The 25,845-nt window shown below is 39.9% G+C and overlaps 1 long non-coding RNA gene across 1 annotated transcript in view; it reads left to right on the top strand.

Annotated features, from left to right (window-relative positions):
- Nucleotides 1-21,994, top strand: part of LOC146797960 (uncharacterized) — a 46,224-nt gene extending 24,230 nt beyond the window's left edge. Inside the window, exons 2-6 of the long non-coding RNA XR_014968570.1 lie at nt 15,881-15,942; nt 16,123-16,356; nt 17,430-17,600; nt 18,054-18,218; nt 18,606-21,994. This is a non-coding gene — a long non-coding RNA (uncharacterized LOC146797960). The remainder of the gene's footprint in view (nt 1-15,880; nt 15,943-16,122; nt 16,357-17,429; nt 17,601-18,053; nt 18,219-18,605) is intronic.
- The last annotated feature ends 3,851 nt before the right edge of the window (nt 21,995-25,845 follow it).

Here is a 25,845-nt window from a genome sequence, read left to right on the forward strand (position 1 = left end):
GAGCTCTGAGAGACTTGGGAGCCTCTGGAAATGTAAAGGGTTTGATAAGTGGGACCTTACAGGTATCTCGCGTATCAGAGACATCTGGGGAGAGGGGACAGTCCTTCCATTCACTTCACTCCAAACTCAATACTGCTTGGCAGACTCTGAGCTCTATAGATATCTCCAAATCCGACATGCTCTGCGTGCTCTGATTCCAAGTAACACAAGGCCCCCGGACGCCGCCTCCCCCCTCCCCCCCCCCCCCCCTGGAGGATAGGTTATTAGATGGTCATCTGCCAGTAAAAACCATCTCCCTTATATACAAGAAACTTATCAATCACATGGCGATTCCATTGCAGGCCCTTAAGGGGAAATGGTGCAGTGATGGGCTGGAACTAGACGAAGAGGACTGGCAAGCGGCGGTATTATCCCCGCGAGAGGTCGCAATTCAGGCTCGGCTGCGTTTAGTGCAACTCAAAATACTCCACAGGACATATATCACGGGGCCCTGCTTGGTCCAGATGGGAAAGGCGGAGAGTGTAGACAAGGGTGTGGGGAGGTAGGATCCTTTTTTTCATATCCTGTGGGAATGTCATCATGTGCAATCATACTGGAGGGAAATACATCACATGCTGCGAGAGGTATTAGTGGTAAGCGTCCAGGTGGAGGCCCGTCGGTGTCTCCTGAACGTCTGGGAGCCCACAGATCTTAACACCTATACAACACAATGGGCAACCCTGGCTTACATGATCGGCAAACGGAACATAGCACAGCAGTGGGTTGCAGTCCAGCCGCCCCAATTGAGGAGATGGGAAGAGGACCTAGACTGGTGCATGTTCAGAGAAAAATCAGTCTATGTGGCCAGAGGCCGTCCCGGGAAATGGCGGAGGGTATGGGGTGCCTGGAATCACTACAGAGGAGACATCTGTACCCCGCCTGGTCGACCGAGCGAATCTGAAACTCTTGACACCCCTTAACATAATCTGTTAAATAAGCATGATATCTATCGGAAGTCACTGTTGATAATGTGTAATGATAAGGTCGCTCGCCTGTATTGGATGGATGTACTGTCATTGAAATGTTTAATAAAAAGAAATGTAAAAAAAAAAAATTGGGAAATAAGTGTTTAGACAACTTTGTGCGAAGATCCTTGGAGTGCCTGAAGACAGGATCTTGGTCAAACTGTGAAGCAAGGGTTGGTCACTGGTTTTCTTGCTTCAAATTATGCAATTCACCCACTTGATTGTTAGATTTTTTGCTTTCATGTGCATCACCAAGGCCTTACTTGTCCTCCTATGTGGACTTGTGGACGCTGAAAGCCCATCCAGGTGCCAATCCTCTGTTGAACTAGTGGCTCCTTAGCAAAGTTATCCAGCAGCCTCATCCTATTTTCCCACAGTAAGTAGTAGGTGTTCAACTTTGGCGTACATTAACCATTATCTGCCAACACGTTCATTTATACCTTGAGGCTTTTGCCCACCTATGCCAGAATTTACCTTTTGTTTATTTGCTATATTGTTGGTGGTGTAGTTACAAAATTAACATGTACAAGTGTTTCATTCTAATCCACCATTTTTCTTTGCAGCCTACAGCCAGAACTGATTTATTGCAAGTTGCTCGCAATTATTTTAACTTCGAAGAAGCAGGCTAGTGAAATAAAGACTTTTCCTATCATCACACAATTTGTTCAAGCAGGCTATTTGGGAATTTTCCATGTTTTTATTGGGTTATTTATTCAATTTACCCATTACATGGCTATCTTTCTTCTTCCTTTCGTCACCAGGGTTTTATATTTTTTATTTCCTTTTCATTTATGGCACATGATGGCAGAGCATGGATGGCATGTAGAAGCTACATTAAAGATCAATATGTTTGGGACTTGAAGGTCCAAGGGTAATGCTGAGTCGGAGCCAGGCCTCCGGTGGGAGATGTAAGTGGCTCTTTCACTTCTGTCTTACCAAATTTCTTTTACTTCTTCGGTTCTATTGTTTTTTCATCGAACCTTTCAGTCCCAGTTATGTTTGCGCTTTACAACTACCATTTCATATACATCATATCTGTTTGATGGTCTTCTTCTCCTTGCCACTAACCCCTTTAAATTTCAAATAGGGCCCCTTCAAAATGTGATGTTATATCGTTATAAAATGAAAAATTGTGAGTATAAATTTCCCAACTTCCCAAAACTTTTGTAAGTATATCTACAATGCATTGGTCTATGTAAACATTTATTTATTAATGTTTATGAAAACTGTACAACTAAAGTTCCTTTTCATCAAGTCATGGTTTTTCAAGTAGTTACAATCTTTTGGATTTTTTGTTAAATTATTTGTAATTTGCTTAATTAGTATGTCTAGCATTTGTTTTAATGATATTTTTAAACATTTTAAAGCATCAAAAAAATCATTATTAACATATTTAAAATGGCTACGATATTAATGTAAAAATAAATAATTAAAAAACAAAATATAGAATTTCACCGTACAATTACAACCGTATAGGATATGGAAAGTACATCTGGAGCATAACTTTATATTGTGTCTACCAATGTACTTTAAATTCATTAAGCTATGTGCACAAATCTAGAAACAACCAGAATTGTGCATCAATTTTTACAATGGCCAGAACTTAACCTCTAATTAACCAATATATAATTTGAAAAGAAACAAACCACAAATGAGGAGGTGTCATTTATATACTCTATATTCTGCTATTTAATAGGCTAAGGGCTCCGCAGATGTGAACAATTCTTTTGCACTTTGGTTTTGCATAAAGGGACAGAAAAACAGAACATGTTCATAACTTTACTGTGCATTTTTCTAATAGAAACAAAAGTTAATTCCCTGATTTTGCTTTGTCAGTGGTAAAGGTTGCTAGAGAGAGAGAACCATATCTAATTTTGAGGTCCAGGGAACGAGTATGTGCCATATATTGTAACATAACAAGGGTACCCCTAATTAGATTTCCTATCTCAGGGTTTTAAAGCAAATATTTATGAACAAAACTATATAGGAAACAATTTATAAAAAGATAATATACAAACAATCAAACACTTCTTATGTGTTCCCCCATTGGTCAAATATAACTACTATTAGACCTATCTTTCATTAAATCTCTTTATTTGTTTTGATCTTTTTTTATCTTTTTTTACAGTTGAGGGTCATTTCATTTTTGTTATTTCTTTATTTCTTTATTTCTTTATAGCCCTTGAAGGGCTATAAAGAAATAACAAAAATGAAATGACCCTCAACTGTAAAAAAAGATAAAAAAAAGATAAAAACAACAAGAAATAAAGAGATTTAATTAAAGATAGGTCTAATAGTAGTTATATTTGACCAATGGGGGTACACATAAGAAGTGTTTGATTGTTTGTATATTATCTTTTTATAAATTGTTTCCTATATAGTTTTGTTCATAAACGAGTATGTGCCAGACATATAAAATCAAGGAATTCCTTGAATTTGCACACAGATTTGTGGAAAAGTCAGGCGCTTGTAGAATCCCTAGCAAGGATGAATGGTTCTTGCGCCTAAGCTCATTGCCTTTCATTTTTTTTTTTTTTAATTATGGTCACAGCCACTCTGTGGATGTACTGTGGCTAACTCCAGAATTTCCTTAGGTTCCGATCAATAGATCTCTTTCTGAACACCCATAGCTATCTGTTTTCTCTGCTGCATATGCCAAAAAGACGTTCTGCAGGCCCTCCTTGACATGACGCAAAGTGTCTGTGCTCCCGATTTGAAGCCAATTGATTTGGGGAGGCTTAACGACATTAGTGAAAATATCTCCTGGATCTCCAGATGCAAGCGGGACAGAATCAGTGAATTGCCCTTTCATTGACCCACCAGGTTTCTAAGGAATATTTTTTCTATTCTGCTCAGGGCAGTGGTGTTGCAATGACCCAATAGTTCTGCTTTGTTCAGGGCTGGCACCCTAGCTTTGGTCTTTATTTCCACTGCTTGCCTTTCACTAGACCATCCTGTTTTTTTGGTGAGCTTTTGTATGGCGCCAGCCAGCTGGTTTGAAATTAGGGTGCTTTTTAAGATCTGTGAGCCCCTGCCGCCTGACTCGTTTAATCTTATTCCCAAGTATTCAAACTTCTGGACTCTTCCAGTACTTTCGTTACTACCTTCATAATCCCTTTTGCCCTGCCCTTTTTGGTGTAGACATCTGTTTGGTCTTAGACATGTACATTTGAAGGCAACACGCTCACCAGAACTGATTACAACTATCGAACAGATTTTGCAGTCTCCTCCTGGTTTTGGACAACCACAACACGTCGTCCTGAAAGATTAGCGATGTTTTTTCAACTACTATACATAATCGATGACGCAATTTGATAAGTAAGCAATACAGTTGTCAATGACTTCCAAGAAGAAATGTGGGCCAAGGAGGCATACCTTGCATACATCTTATTTTACAATAAATGCTTGGGTTACTTTTTTTTCACACTACACTATACTGTGATAAAATTTCCCTCATTGATTAGCCTAATCAAGTGCAGAGGGTCACGTAGGGTCCTCATCCCAATGAGCAACTCTTATAATTTCCCTTGTTGGACCAATTTAATGTGGTGCTCAGGTAAACAAACGCCTGGTAACAATCTCACTTGGTCACTCCCACTGTCCCCCGTTTCACCAGCAAGAACTTGAAGGTATGATGAACGGCCTTAAGCTTGTCCTTAAATCTTTTCTGTAAAAATGTAAATATTAGGCGGTCCTCACACCAGTCCAACAACTGCTCAAGTATCGTTTTTCAGAAAAGTTTGATGAGATTGTCTATTAAGCATGGCAATGTAATTTGCTTCTTTACCTCTGCGATGTTCAATTTTTATTTAAATCTTCGACTTTCCAGTTTTTTCACCTAACCTATAAATCCCTGTGTTGTTGGCGGTCTACAATTACACTTTCATGTACATGATATATGTTTAATGTGCTCTTACTACTTGCCACAAAACATGGAAAGTGTGAAACTGTGCACCTTCAAGACTTGATGTCATGTTGCTGAAAAATGATAAATGGCGAGTATAAATTCCTCATTTATACAAACACATTTATGTATATGTGCAATGCTATAGTGTATATAAACTCTTGTTTACTAATGGTGACATAAACATTACAGCTAATCTATTTAAACAAATTGAGTTTCAGAAGGAACTTTTCTTAATTTTTGTTTTTAAAGTCTTTGTAATGGTTTAGAGATAAAGGGGCCTATTACGATGGCGAGCGGACACCGTATCGGGAAACGGGACAGCCCGCCATTGTCGCAGCGGTCCCGCAAGTGGCATTAGGATGCGCCCGCCAGACTGGCGGGCGCATCCCGCATTTTAAACATTCAGGCGGGCGGTGCTGCAAGCAGCACCCGCCGCAATGTGTAAAATGCATGTTGTGCATTTGCATGCACAACGTGACAGGCACCGCGCGGTGCCTGTCACCTTATGCATGCAAATGCAGGGGGTACCATAGGTACCCTCCATGTGCACCCCCAACACCCTGGGGGCCCGCAACGGGCCCCCAAAGACAAAACCGCCTGCCTTTCCATGGCGGAGTCTCCGCCATGGAAAGGCAATTCACCGCCATGATGATAATATGGATGGCGGCGCCTGCAAGGCACCGCCACCATATTCCCGGGCTTTTCCGCCCGGTAGGCAATCGGGTGGATTGCATACCGGCGGAAAACCGGCGGACAGTCTTCCCGTCCGCCGGGATCCCCCGCGCCATCATAATGTGGCGGGGGAAAAGTTATGCGGGCGATAGATTTTGGCCGGCAGATCGCTACCGCCATACGGGCGGTGGCGATCCGCCCGCTATCATAATGACCCCCAAAATATCTGAAATAAGAAATCGTCAGACTTAAATATTGAGTTCAAAATATCATCTGTTAGAAAAAATGTGTGCCAAAATAATTTGTTTTGGGCTAAATTATATTTATTTTAAAAATCTCAAATCCATGTATTTTTAAAGAATATTTGAATTTATTAATACATGATACAAAATATGGAAATTATTAATATAGTTTCGAAAAATATAGGTGGAAATTATATCCTTTCCAAAATAATTTTAAATTATGTTTGTACATTAAACGTATTTTTCAAAAATGTCTATAATATTTGGTAGCAGTTTTAATATTTAAATTTCAATATTTTGTGGATTTTCTAAGACAAGGGCTCATTGTGGTGTTTATAGGGGTGCAGGCAGGTACTTTTATTGAATGTAATTCAATATTAGTAAATTTTTATCTTGAATTTTAAAAATTAGTGTATTAATACTTATGTTTGTATCATTGGTTTATGTATAATTGTATTTTTATGTGTGTTTTGTGGGGATAATGGGGGAGTGATTTAATTATAATTACATGATGATCATATTTTAATTCATATTATGGGCCTCATTACGATGTCGGTCGGTAAGCCTCGAATGCAAGTCGGAGGCTTACCGACCAACATGGTAGGTTTACGGTATGACTGCCACATTAAGATGTCGGCGGTCGGAGTGTAAACCAGGCGGTCATTCTGGCTGGCTTCCGACAGGCTCAAGGAGCCCGTTGGCCAGTCGGAACCAAAAGATAATCCCTTAAGGACGGGGTTTCCACTTTCGGGATTACGATGTCTGTTTCAGACCTCCTTTCCATTCTGGCCTTTCCGACATGGAACGGCTGTCGGAAAGTGACTTATGGAGCCCATAACAGGGCCTCCTTCCCTCTGCGGCCTACGGTTGTGGGCCAGAGGGGCACTTATGGTGCCCCCCGTAAATCCCTGCACCGGTGCCTGCCAAACGTTGCAGGGATTTACACAAACTCCCATTTCTCTATTGAAGAATGCGCTGGTGCTGCACAAGCTCCAATAGGGAAATGGGAGTTTGCAACTGGTCGCAGTGTTATTAGGTGGTCGGAACTGCCCAACTATGGTCGGTCGGTTCACACACCACGGCGGTGTGGTCGGAGGCAAATCTGACCCATATCGGTTACTTTTTTATTTTAGTGTTGAATGGAATTATTTTTGTTTAAAGTTTTAGGTACAGGTTGCGCGTATTTTAGGGGTATGTGGTGGAAAGTAAATGAAAGACTAATTCATAAATATGTAATTAATATATTTTTTAATTGTTTTAGGGTTTTTTTTGTACTATTTTATAAGGGGTAAAGCGTATTTAGGAAATCAACTATAATAATTAAAAAAAAGTTTATGATGAAAAATATTGAGATTAAAAATATTATGTATAGTATGTAATTAATTTACTTTTTATTTTATGTAGTAGGTGTGAGTTGTAGCATTTGTTGGAGAAAAGTGTGGGAACCTATTTAAATATAATTGATTTATTATTGTTTTATTATTAATTATTTGCTAATGTTTTCTAAAAAATGATGGCAATTCATTTTTTTTAATTTATAGATTCGCTGTGCATTGTTTGTTTTGTATCGATAAATGGTGTCTTGGTAAACAAAATATATTTATTGTAGGAAAACTTGATAATTGTTATTAATTTTATAAATATTGCATTGTTTAATATGTCTAAATAATAACATTAATGTTAAATGGAAATGTGGTTTGTGGAAGCATAGGGTAGAAAGTTATTTAAGTGATAGTTTTACAAATGGTTATTTAATTTATTATACTTAAGTTATTTAACAATGGATGTGTTACTTTTCTTTAGCTTTTAAAACGTGAAAAAGCTGGTACGTATTGGTTGTTTTTATTTCCAGGATTGAGATTTCTATTTTTATTTTAATATCAATTGTAATAAATTATTATGTGTATTGAAAATTGTAATCGATGTTTAATTTATTTAATTTTATATTATATATATTTTTATATATTAACATATATATATTTTTTATGTATTTACCATGTATTTGAAATTATTTTATTAGTTAGTAGTGAATGAGTTGTTTTTTAAGGCTTAATTGAATGGTGTGTGTATAGTAAATATTACCATTCTTCTCTCTTCACTTAGGTCTTTATTACAGGTTTGGCACTCTTATAGTGGGCAGCAACGCCAGCACAGTCGGACCGCCCACCATATTAAATACTTACAACCTGGTCTCACGTGCGCTGCTTTGGTGGTCACACGGCCATCCCTTCTAAGGCTCTTATGAGAGCCTTACAAAGGTAGCACTTTGGGACCATCACTTTGGGACCAACAAAGCACGTTCCAGCCTGGGAAAAAAGGTACCATATCCTGCATTTCATCCTGTGCTGGAACTAGGTGTGCAGAGTGCCACTCTGCATGCACTCCAATGCAGATGTGCAAAACAGGGGGCCCTTCAGGCCACTCTTACTTTCCTAACTGCTACACATTTCATGGTGAGCTCACCACAATGAAAAGGAGACCAGTAAGGAAACTCATAATATGCTTGTCGGCGCTGTATTGGCACCGCCAGCATATTGCTGCCTAAGACTGTTGCAACAACTCCGAGGGTTCATGGATCCCAGGGGTTGCAGCTGTACTTTGTTGCCGTAGTTGTAATTACCCAATAAGGGGCCTATTACGAGTCTTTGGCAGAGTGGTGGGGTGGTGGTGCAAACTTCCTTGCCACTGCTCTGGCAAAGGTCACCCTGCCTTCCCGCCAGATTACGAATTTATAGTAGTGTGGCAGGCAGGATGAATGGAGGTCCCATTGAGGTACCTCTTTTAAAGGCGGTGGTGCCATTAAAAAGCCATTGCAATGGGATCGCACTACAAGGTTGCTGCAAGGCATGGACTCGAAAGTCCATTCCGTACATGAACCTATGTGGATGCACACAGGTGGGCACATCTTATGCTCCCCTGTGTGCATGCACATGCGTACGAGGCTCAGGGGGGCTCTGCACTGCCCCATTTGTTTTCTCTCTGCCAGGGTTTTCATTGGTGGTGGAACCGCATGAAAACCCTGGCTAAGAAAAAAATCGTAACATGCTTGGTGGTACCATGGCGGTTTAGCCAAGCATATTGTGGCCCCTGATTGCTGCTCCTACATCAGGCTGTTCCCTGCTAGATCTGGCAGTCCTCGGGCCGTTTGACTGCCCGAGTCGTAATCAGGCAGTCGCACTGCATGTGCGGCAGTGGCTAGATGCGCCACGCCTCCACAATTGTGGTGGTCATCTGATTACCAGACTTGTAATAGGACCCTAAGTCTTTTCACTCCCAGTTTGAAAGAAGGCAAACGTTATATCTCTTAAGTACTAGTTACTAATTGATATGTCAAATAAACTCTGTTATTTATTTTTGAATATTAATATACATTTTTTTTACTACAGTATTCATTCGTGACTTTTTCATCCTTTAGACCAGCTGTGTAAGTCCAAGCATCTAGCATCCGGACCGAGCATTTACACAATGAGTTATATTTACTTATATCTCCTCCACCTGCCCTCCTCCGATTTTGTGGCAACTGTGCAAATCTGATCTACCAGCACCAAAACCAGGAATTTAAGAGTGTTATTTTTTTTATTTACTACTGTGTCCGTCATGTGACCTCTTCCCAGTTTGTTCTAACTGTGCAAGTTCAACCGTCACCCAAAGAAACCAGTATTTTCATGCAGTCACAGTCGTCTACTTTTTTTAAGCTTGCAACTGTAATTTTATTGATTTTCTTAGTTATGTGTGTGGTGCACACAAATCACTCTTGCATGATACCTAGACTGTAAATCTATCCCGTTGATGTGATAAATATGTTTGGGTTAAGCATATTAAATTTTGTTGTAATGAATACACTTATCTATCTTCCGGTATTCAGTATCATTTGGTAAAAATCACCATTGTGCCCTATTTATGGGTGCTTTATTTTTTAGCAGTAAGTAAAGTCATTTTGGTATTCTAAATGAGAACTATGAACTTTAGTTTGTATTTGATTGTACCCTTCCATGTGTAGTTTAGAAATTCATATTCTTTGGTGAAATATATATAATGCTCAATTTTTTTTACAGGTTGTAAATATCTATTTTATAGACGTTTGTCCTTTAACCAGAATTAGCAGTACCACTTGCAGCAGCAGATTCCATTGCTACGGAAAAGGGGCAGGCTCTGTGGAACTCTCCAACAGCTCTCCTTCTCCTCCTTTACCACCCCCCTCTACCAAAGGGAATCAGTCTTGCTGTACTCATCATGACCTATAAGGAGCCAATGTGGATGGAGCCTCTTATTTTTTACCACTTTGGAAGTGGGTCTTTCAGCTAGTATAAAAAGGGCCACACTCTTCCCTTCATTCTGACTTCCCCCTATTCCTCCCCCACCACACTCCAAATTTACCCTCCAAGGAACACCTTGACATCCTTCAATAGGAGGTGGCAGCTCTTCTATAAAAAGTAGAGGTTTCATTAATCATGGAACAGGAATTGTGTCATGGATGCTGTTCCCTTGTACCCAACGAAGGATGATTGACTCCGTCCCATCCCGGACCACAAGATGTTGAAACTTTTTCAACAGCTTCTGCCATAAATAGTGTGGTCATCCCCCAAGTTTTTTCCTAGATCCCTACATCTTTCTGACCTTGTGTTTGCTTGGATCAAACTCCGTGCACTTAATGACTGATCACAAATTGCAAAGTGCTTGTTTTTTTCCTTCCTTTTATAAGGTAATCATTGGCTTGACCTCAAATGGGAAAATTTAGTGTAATTTTACAATCATTGAAAAGTTCACTACCTGTATTCGTGGTCTGTAAATAGAATGCTAATACCGGTCCTTTAGCACTTATTTTTATACCACCTCAACTTGTACTCTAGCCATGGGTCAGTTATGCCATTGTCAAACCTGTATGTGCAGTTTTACATTGCCACTTCGACTTGACAAGATAAATCTTTTGCCATCCGTAAACCTTTACTTTTTTTTTTATAAATGTCACCAACAAGAGAGTCTCTATATCACCCATAAGGCAGATTTTATTGTTTTTAAAAAGGTTGGGTATGTACTTTAAAGTTTTAACTGTTTCTGTACTGGAAAACACATGGTTTCGTATTTTGATTACTGCATGGCCTGTCTCTTAAACATAGTTTGGTGTTAATGTACTCACTATTTATAATCATACTTCATGTGGAAGTTGAATCTCAAATTCAAGTTTAGCAAATCCCACGTTCAGAATGTTGGCATTTAGTTTCTTTAGCAAAATTGGTTCCAGCTCTTTGTCTCTGTTCGAGCTGTGTTGTCAGACAGCTGAAATATGTGAATTCCATCTAGATAGTCACACTGAAATGAGTTTAGGTGTGTATTGATGGGCCTTTTGGAGGCCAGGAGGGACAAGCTTGGCACAACCTCACACTTTTAATTGATTAGACTGTGTCTGGTCCACACAGAAAGGGCTATGAACTCTCCTGGAGAGAATCTGGATCCAGGACTGGAAGGGAAGCATTAATCTTTGAGGTGTTGCACAAATACTTTAAACATTGCTTCTTAGGTTAAGGCGACTGTCCTGTGCCAAGCTAACGGAGGATGAGCACAGAATACTTTAGGATGTGTTGTGATTTCCCATGACTAACATTTGTGATTACTTTTAGGTCAGGGTGCTTACAATTTATCACCCAGAAAGTCATTATTTAACAAAGGTGATTATTGTTGAGGGTAGGACTTGCGTTACAGTAACTATGTGTATGTTGCCCCTTCACAAGCAACATCATTTTAGATTTTTCTTAGAGTTGCATTTTTAGTTTTACTCTACATCTGGTGCTCAGCCTTATGCTTTGGAGATGACATTGATAAAGGGTATTCTGCTTATGCAGTGGCACTAACGGTATACTGGGTTTCTGCGGAGCAATGGGTTTGGGGCAGTCTTAAAAATTCATGCCAACATTTGGGAGAGAACCACTTCTAAGATGAGAGTTTGGGGACCATACAAAGTGTACCACAGTGAGGACCATTTTGATTGAAAAATGTTGGATGACTCATAAAAATTGTTCACCAACGATTAAGGGAATTTCCAGAGGCTTCGGAACCAATCCTGGGTGTTTTTTTTTTGGGTTACTCCAGTTAGGTACTAAATTGCTAGTCGAGGGACAGCAAAGTTATTTATTTTAATCTGTTCTAACATTTGGTTATTAGTGAACACATTCTCTTAATATCTTTAGCAAACATGTGCCCGTACATAGATGACAGCAAGCTTACTGACTGCTGGAATCTTGCTGAGGAGGTTGAGTTCTAGGCTATCAACAGAGTATCCAAATCCATGTCTGTTGGGGGGGGGGCACTCACTCATGGTTCCCAGAGGAAGAAAGAGGTGGGGAAAAAACCATTCAAGCAAGGAGTTCTTTAACGGTCACCCCAATATTTCCAAAACGCAGTAGTGCTAACCAGTTGCAGTCCCACTCTTATCCTAAGAAGAAGGGCAAGACACCCCAGTTATTGTGTCACCCCTTAGAGTCTGCATAAGATTTCAGATTGCAATTATTGGTTTTAGTTAGATACTTTTCTGCTCCTCCACCCAGTCCCTCACGGCTGCCAGGATATCAAGAATGTCTACGATCATAAAAGAACTATGTGCCTAGCAGGATACATCACGATCAGTGAACGTCTACACTCCCAGCTTCTGTTTTACCATATTTAGAATGTTACCCATGGTAGCAAAAATCTGGCATACTCCGGGAAAATGACCATAATCAAATTAAGTAATTGATTTCCTTGCATGCTGGTGGCATGAACAATAGAGTCTGGTCTTAGAAGTTAATGAGTTTGGAAATGACTGTATATAGTGGGAGGACTTATGTAGGTCTATGTCCCCTCTATCAAAGGGATGATCAATAGAGCAAGGACATATGCAGTTGTTTATGGCCCAAGTATTGACTCATGCTCGAAAGACCTTTATGTTTGTGTCCCTTCCGCTCCCTCTGTAAACCTCAGCAACCACATGTTTTTTAAATTGTTCCCCTTCAGCTTGACTTGGGAAGTAGCTGCTGGACGTCACCCATGCAATTCTTGCTGTGCCTACAAACTTTATGATCCTACCCTCTGGTTTAGTCACATGATCTACAGTGTTTCTCAGAGTTATGTCCATCCCTATTTATTGGCCAGTCTGGTAGAGTTTATTGCCTAAACGATGTATGTGGTGTCCGTGTGGCATGGGGCTGAATTCACAGACAACGGGGCCACTATTGTCACCTTTCGCCTTAGAGCCAGGAATCCATCCACCCTGGTCCCTGGCCATTTCCAAATGGTGAGCAAGCGACATTCAATGACGGGCTATTCTTTGTAAGTGCATACAGGTATATTAGCCCAAACTTTCAAATAGGCCCAAGAGATGTACTCAAGCCAGGCCTGTGAATGGGCCCTGAATTCCAAGTTGTCGACCTGGGAGCACTGTGTATTAATCAATTCCCATACCTCAGCCCCCTCTGGATTTGCCTTTAATTAGGCACAGAATTTAGATCATTCTTTGGCTAGCTCTATGTGGTGCATGCATCCCCGATCTAGGCAACTCCGTACAGTGGCAAGAGTCCAAGAGCCTTATTTTGAGTTTGATGGACCACTACAACCGCTGGATTACAACTTGGGCGGTCGGACCACCCTGGGGCGCGTTCGTGATGACGCAATATGCTTTGTTGTGCCCTAAGGCACCGCCAAGCATATTATGACTCATCTCTGCCGGTCTCTTGGAGGTTGTTACTACATGAAAATGCTGGCGGTAAGTAAAGAAATGGCCATGTGCACGGTGGTCTATGCAGGGATGCACATTTTATGCCACCATGTGTGCACGCACCCCATTCCAGCACGGCATGGGCTTAACAGTTATGATGTGCAGCAATGTGCACTAGTGATCCAGTTGCATTGCAGTTAAAGGGTCACATATGAGCCATTACACTGCCACTCCACTGGACTGACACGCCACCCGCCAGACCATGAAATTATTCTTAATCTTTCAGGTGGGCAGCTGTGCAGTTTTGCGTTCCTGGGGCAGTGGCGTGGCATCCCGGTGCATGCCTGCCAAACTCAAAATCATGCTGCAAGTCTTTTCCATTATTTTAAAGCACATGGTTGGAACAGAAATCCACACTGTCCTTATAGTGCTAATCACTTTCATCTGCTTCTTTCTACTGATCATTGCAGAACATATTTTTTATACAAGAATCACAATGGTTCAATAAAAATTCATAACTCCCCACTATGTATGTAGGAGGCTGGCTTAGTATAGGGTTCACACTTATTTAAGTGAAGCAACCTGCACTAATCCAGACAGTCCTTGTGGAGATTTTAGTGGTCTTAGACAGCCATAGAAAGCTCTCCAATTTGTAACTGTGGAGAGCAGCCTTCAAGCTTAGTCCAGAAGGAGTGTAAAGCAGCTTGTTTTACCAGTACTAATCATATAGTGTTGGTTAAGTGAAAAAGAACCACACAGTGCAGGTATAAAAATATGTATTTATTATAAACTCACTAACACATGGAAATATATCCTACCCGGAGATATAATCACAATACGCACAATACTTCAATAATAGAATAGGTAAGTAGCACAAATACACAGTGGTCTCCAGGGGAAGACCAAACCATATACTAATAAAGTGGAATGCGAACCACAACCGAAGTCAAGACTGGACCCAGGAGACTTAGAATTGCTGGGGACCCAAGGAACTACCCAAGGTAACTTACCCAGGAACCCCACGGAGGCCGTGTGCAGAGTGGAAACACGCCAGCGGGCTTATTACAAGTCAATGGCGAAGTCACGGTTGCAGTGTTCAAGAAGAAGGACCCTTCCCAGGGGACCCTGAAGAAACCCAGTGGAAGATGGAAGGTTGGAGAGTAACCCCACCTGTGGATACCCCAGGAACAGGATACCTACTGCAGGGAAGCCGGGTGCATAGGTGTGAAGTGACGTCGGAAACTGCCTTAGACCCCAATGGAGAACTTCAGTGAAGATGTAGCTGGTAAAGAAGGTGGATACAGTCTGGTGGAATCAAAGGGTGGATTCTAGAAGAGGAGTACCTGCAAGCAGACGGGGCAGTGTCTGTGCCACTCAGGAGTGACCAGGAGGCATGGAAGACCAATGACCACCGATGAATGAAGATGCATGAGAGTTGACAGTGACCTTGTCGCTGCAGCCGTGAAGACCAGGTGATGCTGTGGAAGACAAGGAGCCATTCACAATCTGTCCCATGTCGGTAGTCGAGAACCAGGTGGTCGGTGTCCATTAGGAGCACCAACAAGCTTTGGCAGCAGCAATAAATGAGGAAATCAAAGAAGGTGCAGTGTTGGGATCAGCAAGTTCGAAAGGACTCACCAAGTGCAGGAGGGTCAGAGCAGACCCTGAGCAAGCAGGGGAGCCCACAGCAGCCAAAGAAGATCCTTAAGAGATCCCACAGGCCAAAGGCACAGAAGCCACAAGAGGACCTTGAGCTGCTCACCAATGATGCAGGCCCACGGTGCAGAGGATGCAATGAGTACAAAGATCTTGCTAGCAAGAGATGCTGGAGGCTGGAACTTCTTGGAGCCTGAAGATCTTTGGAGGAGAGAGTCAACATGCCTTGGCAACAGCAAGTCAACGTGGTATACAGCGGTGCTGTTCCAGCAGTTCAGACGAGGGATACTGGCTTCAAACTAGCTGAGAAGACACTGCAGGCCTCAAGGGAGATGCTGAACCACCACCTGTGTTGCTGAGCCTCTCGGAGTCTGTGGAACTTCAGGAGCAGCAGACCGGTCAGCTTAGTTATGGTGCCTGCAGATGGAGGGGATTAACTCCTTCACTCCAATTATCATATTCTGTGCACCAATTCAAAGACTGTGATTGCTAAGGATATGTTCTTTAAAATCTGAATGATTTGGCAGGTGTCCTTGAAATAATGTAATTTTTTACAAGGAATTGAGACAGGCACTAGTGTTGGAGGGTATAATATTTCCATGAACGCCATCTACACTTTGTAGAGATACGAAGTCACATGTTGATGTAAATTTGTTATTTGGGTCACGCAAATTTTATTTAATAGAGCTTTATTTTTCATTTTTCATTCAAGGAGTGTGATACTTGCCAAAAGGAACAACCTTCACTCCAGATATCTTCTGGGTTAAAATCAATGTAAGTATGTACTATGTACTGTGTCTTAAGTTTTGCTTTATGAAATTACAGTTTTGTAGGTATGATTTTGAATTTTAAATAAAAATGGTTGACACTTGCGTAAAATACTAACTTTTAAAAAATAAATAAAGAATTTGCATATCTTTTGATAACATTTATTTATAATGTGTATATTAACAGGTACAAGAAGTTTGGGAACTTTTAGGAGTGGATTTGATGGGTTCTTTACCAACCATTCCTACAGGATACAAATATATTCTGACTGCAACTGACTATTTTTTAAAATGTGTTGAGGCATTTCCACTATAATCAAAGAGTGCAGCTGAAGTTGCTTCCAGACTTCTGCAAATGTACGTACGCCATGGAAGTCCGAAAAGGGTTCTATCAGATCAAGGACGGGAGTTTGTGAATTAAGTGAGTGTATAAAATAGGCATTAAATATTGAGTATGCATTTTTAATAATTTGTGTGTTATTTAAAATAGTACTTGTTTTAATTCTGAAATTTGAAAGGTATATTTACTTTTTTAAACAAGAATTTATTGTATAAAGTTTTGAAAAAAAAATGTGTTCATTTGTATGGTTTATGAATGCAACAAAGAACAGTAAAGGTAGATCTAAAATATAATATTGTGACAACTTTAATGTTTCTCTACTATTTATTCACTTACTATATTAAAGTAACATCTTTTTATCAAAAAAATTGTATGCAAATCTAGAAATTCATAATCTTCAAAGCAGGGGAAATTGGGATTTGAAAAAGTAATAGATATATATTTAGAAATGGCATGATCAATTAATAAACTAGAGGAATTACCAATCTGTCATATTTAATGACTGCTATTTTAAAATTGCTCTTCACCTTTTGATTCAGTGGATGATTGCACCCTCTGAGTCAGAATCCTTTGTTATTCTGTTTGAGAGCAGGTCTCCACTAATTGCTACCCAGTTATTACTGTTAGGCAAAATTTATTCCATGTGATGCAAGTCATGTAGCATTTTTATTACCCATCCTTTTATAACTTTTACATTTAACCCCTAATTTGGCTGAAACAGATTTTACTCCAAATTCATTAAAGGCCGACAGGCACATTATAGTATAGGTGTCTGTTTGCTTTAGAAACTTAGATGTCAAAATTTTCTTTATTTGAAAAGTATTCGGATTCTGCCCGTTAGTCGAATTGTGCATTTAAAGGTGTGTTACACATCTGTGTACTATATAATTAGATTTCACTCCCTTTGTTGATACTTTTTACTGGCAACTCAAACATCAGAATATAAAATATATTTAAAAACATTTGCAGGTTAATTCTGATTTATCAAAACTCTTAGAAATAGAAATTTTTTTAAGTGCAGCATATCATCCACAGACAAATGGTTTAGATTAGCGTACTAATGCTAACATTAAAAGCTAATTCTGAATCTGTTTTTTATACACATGTTATCCAGTAGTTTATTTACAAAATATTTCAATTTTAAATTGTTTTAGGTTTGCAAGTACTTGGGGGGGTTATTCTGATGGCGTTCGGACCACATACAACAACTCATCAGATGCGGTCCGACGACCATCTGTTGCTGCGGTCCGATTGACGCAATACAATGCGAGCGGTAAGAGGCAGCAGGCGGAGAGACAGCCCTGAGCCATTCGGACCATCGGAGGGTCAGTAATCCCTACAATAGGGGTGGTGCCTGATCAGGCACTGCCATAAGGAATGCAATGTCCTTTTCCGCCTGCCCTTTCATGGAGGTTCCCACACCATGAAAAGGCAGGCGTAGAGTGACTTTTTGTCCCCCTAGGAGGGCCCCCTTCCCACCTGGCTATCCGCTATGGGGCCTGGAGTGCACCGGCGGTCGCATTCCAATGAGGGCAGCGGCACCGCTGACTCCTTGTGGGGCGGGCCCGCTTTTGCTATGGTGCTGGTCGAACTAGAGTTCGACCGGCATTGTAGTGATTCCCTTTGGTGTTCAATAATATGTTAATACTAACTTGAAACATCGAAGATTATATGAAACAAATGTAATTGAAAATATTTGATTTAAAGCGTCGGAAACTTTATTTTATATATTTTCAGAAACAATCATGTAACTTGCTCATTGTTTTGTTATTTTACAGCACATTGTCTAACTATGTGGATGAGCATCAAAACGGCTAGGATATGTTTTTGGATCATGCGATGTTTGCTTTAAGATCGAAGCCACATACCACAGCAAAAGTGTCCTTTTTCAACCTATGTATGGCCGTGAAGCAAGATTTTCAAGTGAGGTTGCAGAGGATCAGGTATGGAATTATGATTGTGTTTTGAGTTATAAGAATTGTTAAAATGGTCTATTAGTTTCTGAGTCATTTCACCTATCAATGTCTAAATCTATATAGAGCTCTTGTAATTATGCATACATTCACTTGCAGGTACTTTTGAAGTTTTGACAACTATCACATCTTATTTCACTCTGTTACTTTTCTTTTGCATAAGTTTTATTTATGATAAATCTTGATATTGTGATTGAACTTTTTTTTATTAAATAGAGGGTTAGGTTGTATTTATAAATGCATATTTTTCATTATGCAGAGCTGTCTTACATTATTTTATTTTAAATTCTTCAAATACATTTAATCGTAGTGATTATAATGAAAAATAGTGATTGACTTTTATGTTTCCTTTAATAGCTTGAGTTTATTCTACCAACTGAAACAGAATATGCGGGCATTATCAATGAAAAGAAAAAAAAAGAGGAGAGTTGCAGAAGCAGACAAAACAGAATATTGAGCTTGCACAGGAAAGGCAAAAAGAAAAATTCAAGGAGAGAGTTACAAAGAAATATAAGCCTTGCATCTTTACAGAAGGACAGTTGGTGCCCCAGAAAAATTGCAGGAGAAGTACATGAAAAGGAGGGATTTTGGAACATAAATTTAAAGGACCGTACACTATCGCCCAAATTCAAGGAATGCGTGTAAGATTGCTTAATGCAAGCAACCTCCCTTTACGTACAATGCACAATCTTGACATCTTGAGGCCTTATAAGTCGATCGGCAGCAGCAAACCATTGAAGGGTGTGTTTTTTGTATGCAATGGGAAAAAGTTGGATGTGTATTGGAATTATATACCATCAACCTAGGCTAATGGCACCATACTTAGTAAAAGGTAGTAAGTTAAGAAAGAGAACGTGAAACTGAGATTGTAAAAAATATATGGTTTGAAAAGTACAGTCTGTTAAATAAGGGATTTTTGAAAACTTATTTTTGTTTGAGCAGGGTTTGGGGTGGATTGGATGAGTAGTGGCTGTTTTTCCAAACTGAATTTTTAACAATGTAACAAAACCTCTTTTATTCTGCATTTTTATGTCGTTGAGGTGTAATGGATTTAATTTGGATATATGATGCAGAGGTAATTATTGTAAATATTTTTGTGTCATTGGTAGTACCTGTATAAATCTAAAAAAATATTTTACAGGAAGCATGACCAATCAGGAATCTGCAGCATCTCTTCCACTCAAAACACTTTCAGAGGAGATTGAGAATTTTGCAGAAAATCAAACTTGTGTGCCGCTGGGGGGGTGAGGTTGCTACCTATTTTATTAATATGCAAATTTCCGTTTTGAAATTTTTTAACAAATATTGACAGTCATGATCTAAGGGTGTTCTCACAAGCAGCTTGGTATTACTATCTACTATTGTGATTATATCTTAGTAGTTTTCAGTTTTAAAATTAGAACAAATAGTGCTTTACATGCAATCAAAAATTGGCTTTGAATCAAAAATTGTTCTTTTCTTATTTCCTTTTTTTTCAAACAATATATTTGATGAGAATTTTAATTTGGACACTAGTTTCTAGTTTAGCTTTTTATTTTAAAGATGTATTGAAATTACAATTATATAATGGATTAAATAATATCCTTTTTTGTTTAAAAAAAAAAATGGGCTTTCTATTATTCAAAGATAATATTACATTATGGGCCTAATTACAAAGGCAGTCCGAGTTGGCTCCGATTGACATTGTTGCGGATATGTAACTGATCGCCCTCAGTTCAGTGGTCCCTACCCTGCAATTAGGATGCGATTACACATGGTGCATTTGCATACTTCCATTTTTCAATGTGAGCTTGTGCTGCAAGCTGAAACCATTCACAGCACAAGCTCCCATTGAAAAATGGAAGTTTGAAAACATTCCTGCACCATAGGGCAGGCACCTCAGGGCGCCATATGTCCCCCCCCCAGGGCCAAATGAGGAGGGCTGGGGGGAGGAAGTTGGCCCTGCCAGAGTTCCCCAAACTTGCTTTCCTACACATGGATTTGCTGTCATGGATTTGCTGTCAGAAACCGACATCATAATCCCTAAGGAGGAGATGCCTTTGTTAAGGGATTATGGGCGGTTTCCGACTGGTCGACGGGTTTCTTAAGCCTGTCCGAACCTAGTTGGATTGACCGTCCGGTTTACCCTCAGACCACCAACATTGTGATTCGGCGGTTGGATTTAAAAGCTACCATGTCGGTCGGAAAGCCTCCAACCTGAGGCTGAAGGCTTTCTGACTGACATTGTAATAAGGCTGTTAAGTATTTATAGTTAATTTATGGTTAACAATAGGTTTACTCTAGTTAACTTAAAGTACGTTTCTGTAAAATGCTACGTAGTGAAAGTAATTTTTTTTGGGTGACTGAAAGTTTTAAAGTTTATGTAGGAGTCTTGCATTTTTGTTTAAAAATACGTTCATCACTAATGTATCCACAGATTTAAAAGACTATGCATCTAATAAACTGAAAAACCTTTGGCTGTATGGGAGAAACCAGTGGTTGGCTGTTTGGAAGCAATAGTGTCGAACATAAAATTGTATAATTTATTTCATTCACTCAAAACGCCCCAATGGATAGTTGATGAGGTTGGTTTCTATATCATTAAGACACAGTTCATGGTTAGAGCAAAATTAAAGATTATTCATTCTCAAGTTAAACTGAATTAACCACAAACCGTTCATCGAATATGGATCTGTTATTTTAATGAGATAATTGTAATTGCTCTCAAGTATGATGATAGATTTTGCTGTTTACAAAAATATCTTAGTTTTAAAAATGTTTGTTTTGGGTATGTCTGTATATAATGTTTTCTTTATTTGAACTTAAATTTGTAAAAAAAAAAGGTGAATATTAATCTTAAAAATTAGAACAGTGCGTATTTTTCATGATGCACACTTATATCCAATCTTTTTTTAAAAAAAAGATTCTTTTCACAAATTAATACATGTCTTTTCTTTAATCTTCAGCTTAAAATAAACTTCATTTAAGTCATGGAGAATAAGCTTTTCAAAAGTAAGATCGTACAAATACTGTCACAAAAAATACATAAAATATGTATATTGTTGGGATGCTGAAATCAAGAATTTAATGTTTGTATTTGATGCATGCAATTTTAACTGCACTCTTTTGATTTTATGTCTACAAACTGGGGATTTCTAAAAATATGATTATGTACACTAAGGGCTTGATTAAGGTTTTAAGCGGTACAAGGGCAAGTGGTACTCCAATCCTCGCCCCCTGCCAAACTTTGCCGCTGCCCGCCAGCCAGATTATAAGTGATTTGTAGTCTGGCGGACGTCATGGCGTTCCCAGTGTGGCTCCTCTTCCAAAGGTCCAACCACCCAACAGTTAATGGAGTGGCTGTTCTGCCGGTGTGGCGCTGGCTGTACTGCCACCGCCGCGCTCACGCCAGTCTGATGATTCTCGCTCCGCCAGAGTCGCAATCGGGCACTAGTTAACTGCTAAGTGTAATTATTTTTTATTTTTTATAAATAGGTACTAGATGTGTACCTTGCCAAGTTATGTTTGTCAAGACCCAATGTACATATATTTACATCAGTATTAAAAAAGAACAAGCAAAAAAATATTTCTGTTTCAATCTGTTTAATGATGTTCTTTTATTTTCACCTTAGTGTTTAGCACTTTCTGCGACAAGGTTGTCCTCAATTCTCTTGGGCAAATATCGATCGTCTGTTTTTCGGGTAACTATTTGAATATCTTATGTGAATTTTCACACTGTCAGGTTGTAATGATTTGGTGATATAACTGCCTGATTTTCTGTTGAAGTCTACAAGAGACATACAAAAATGTAATAAAAAAATTTGAACAATAGGCAAAATTTCACATGTCAGTATGCTGTGAATATGTGTGCTTGTGTTCAAAGAAAATACTGTTAATTTTGAATTATGATTGAAAAGCCTTTCATACCTTTGTATTCATTTAAGTGTTTACCTATGGAGTTTGGATGACAGGTACAGTTATTCATAACCACATTCTAGTCTGTGCAGGTACCTTATGAAAATATAGAAACAATTTTATTGTCCAACAAATATTGGTGTTCATTGGATTCTTTTTAGTAAGTGCAACCTTTTATTTTATTTTCTTGAACAGAAGGAGGTTTGAACGTTATTGATAAAAATATGTGAGGGCTTGTAATAGTAAGAGAGGCCTAAATTAAATATTGCATATAAAAATTGGGTGATTTTATTCCCTATTGTGTTTTGGGATGTAGCATTGGCTTACACCTCTAGCAAGAAATTAAAAAAAAAATAGGAATTGGTGGTACAGTCTAACGCAAAGCAACAAGACTGCTACAATTGTGGTGTTTTTTGCATGCTGGTAATGATAATTCAAGACATTCTGCACCTTGATTTATTTTATCAAAGTGAACAATGGACGATATTCTCAAAGGAGAAATTGTTGAAGTTACATACCTGATTTTTTTCTCTTGAATAGTAGTAATAGTAGTAAATAGTATAGAGGGCTTTGACTATAAACAATTATGGGGGAGGGGGAATTCACTAATGACAGAGCCTCTTGCGTCATGTTAAAACATTTAAAGACACATTGAGGCCGATTACTATGCCGGTTGGGCGCGTGTCCAAATTTCACCGTAGCGTAAGCGGAACCGCCGACAATGAGTCAGAGTTCCCACTTCCCAGTTTACGCTCTGACCCCCGTGTTTGCAGTCGGATCCTACATTTGTTCCATTGCAGCTTGTGCTGATGCTCACAGCACAAGCTGCATGGTAAAAAATGCAGAGTTTAAACATCACTGGATCGTCTTGCAGGCACCATGCAGTGCCTGCCACATGGTGCAGGGATTTTAGGGGGCACTGCATGTGCCCCTCAGGCGGCATAGTGTAGGTCCAGGAGGATGGGGCCCCCAAAGTCACTTTCCACATGCCTTTTCATGGCGGGCTGACTGCTGTGAAAGGGCAGACGAAAAGCGAAATTGTAATCCGACGGGTGAGGCAAGGTTGGCTATGCTGACTTTTAGGTATTACATTTCCGAACGCCGCCTCGACGAAGGCCGTAAAGCCTGTTGGAAGCAGAGCGGTATTCCTCCGTTGGTTTCCCTCTGACCCCTAGTATCGTAATAATGCGGTTGGATGGAGACCTCTGATGTGGGGCTGAAAGCCTCTTAACGAGCCGTCGGATGGCTTTCCGACCGAAATCATAATGAGGCCAATTGTTTTTACGCCCACTACACTTAAACTTGGTCATTTTGATAACATATACATTTTACTCTACTATTAATTGAGGAAAGTAAAACACTCGACTGTGTTCTCAGTTTGCAGATTCCTACCTAAGTCAACAGCCAGTTACAGACTTTCCCAAAAGTTGGAGGATTTTACATTCAAGATTGCACTGGACTTAATGGAGTCATCAGGTTAAAGTTTAACATTTCATGTCTCAATTTTGGATATGTGTAATGCCTTTGCGTCAACGGAATGTTTAGATAGATAGCTAATATTGTTTTCTGATGATTTTGTTTGAAAAGTCCACAGCATAAATTGTGTACATAGTATTAACTATTTAAAATATGGGAATGATGTTTGAGTACGTTAAAAACTGTAATTTGTCTTGCCATTAGAAAGATTTTTGACCAGTTCTTACTCCGTCACAGCACTATGTAAAGTTAGTAGTCAAGCTGAGAGATTATACTAATGTCGCTTTTTTTCCTTATTGAATATTACCACTAAGATCTGTACTTAGGGCCTCACTACGATGTCGGTCAGAAAGGCTCCAAACTCCACCAATGTTTCCGACCGACTAGGAAACATTTGCTACCGACCGATTACGATACAATTGAACCGTTCGGTCTTTCCGACTCGGTTCCGATTGGCATTCGGCGAAACCGAATCGTACAGCTCTATGGACCGCATTTCCGACCAAAGTATTATGATGTCTGATTCAGACAGCCTTTCTGACTTGCTTTGTCCAAAACTGATCGGCTGTCGGAAACCGACTTTGGTAGCCAGTAGCAGGCCCCCCTTCACCCAGAGGCCTCCGGTTGGGGCCCGTGGGGGTACCCATGGGACCTTGCTTTACAATCAAGCACCATGGGGTGCCCGCCACAAGGTGCAGGGTTTTCCACAACCACCCCTTTCTTCAATGGGAGCCTGTCTTGTTGTTTGGAAAACACAAGCTCCCATTGAAGTCAATGGGTGTCCGACTAAAAGGTGTTCGGAAACATTGTAATTGGCCGGTCTGGGTCGGTCGTAAAGGATTCTGACAAAGAGCCGGTCGGAATGCTTTCCAATCGACATCATAATGAGGCCCTTAGTTAGAGCAAGATACTTGTAACAGCTAATCCTTTAATGTAACAGCAAGCATGCTGATCTCTTTACATGTATTAATTTGTATGCATATCAACTTGCCTTGTTGCACCAACAATTAAGTGAATATGTTGTTATGGATGCAAGTTTTTGAATATCGTCCTATTATTGATTTCCTTGTTTTTAGACATATGTACGACTAAACTTGGTATTTTTTTGTGGAAAATTTAGAAATGTACCTGATGCTCCAGATAAGTTGCACTTTGTTTGCATTTACTGTTAAGATGTGCTAATCTACCTCAATATTGAATTTAGAATTTGTCAACGAGTTCTGTGGTGTCTGCAACCAAAAAACCAGATGTAAATGATGGAAACTTAATGGTAAATACACACATTTCCTTTATTAGTAAAGATTGTAAATCTCAGAATAAAGATAACTGGAAGCGCAGTAGTAGCGTATTTGGCAAGATGAAATTTTACACTCAACCGTTTCCAAACAGCATAGTAAAAATCATTACCAGATGTAGAGTGTTTCCTCCCATTAACTTTTCCAAAATTTGGTAACCGTCCTAGGGGCCTATTACGAGTCTGGCGGTTTGAGGAGAGCCAGTATCATGGTGGCGTGGTGGATCTAGCCACCGCTGCACAGGCGGTGCGACTGCTTGATTATGACTTGAGCAGTCAAACCACTCTGGGACCGCCAGCTCTGCCAGGGAACAGCCTGACGTAGGACGTAGTCAGAGGCCGCAATATGCTTGGCTAAACCGCCAAGGTCCCGCCAAGCAATTTACGATTTCCCTCTTAGCCAGGGTTTTCAGGGCAGTTCTACTGCCATGAAAACCCTGGTGGAGAGGAAACAAATGGGTTAGTGCAGAGCCCCCCTGTGCCTAACACGCATGTGCATGCACACAGGGGGGCATAACGTGTGCCCACCTGTGTGCATGCTCATAGGTTCATTTCCGGCATGGACTTGCAAGTCCATGCCGTGCAGCAGCTTCGTAGTGTGGTCCCATTGCGGTGCCTCTTTTAATGGCGGTGCCACCTTTCAAAGAGGCACCGCCATGGGACCACCAAGCACCCCGTCTGCCAGACTACTAAAAAATATGTAATCTGGCGGGCATGCGTCATGACCTTTGGCAGAGTGGTTGTGCAGAGGTTAGGACCGCCTTGTGACCGCTCAGACAAAAAGTCATAATATGCCCCTTAGTCTTTTGCATTACAGAGCAAAATCAAATGATTCATATAGAATATTAATGTTAAAAAGATCTGTAGGTTTGTCCGGGTTCCCCAGAGGTTGTAAAGTTGTAATTTTTTTCAAGTTGTTATGTTTTCGAAGGG

The sequence above is a fragment of the Triturus cristatus genome, chromosome 9 (genome assembly GCF_964204655.1).
Source record: "Triturus cristatus chromosome 9, aTriCri1.1, whole genome shotgun sequence".
Taxonomy (NCBI): Eukaryota; Metazoa; Chordata; class Amphibia; order Caudata; family Salamandridae; genus Triturus; species Triturus cristatus.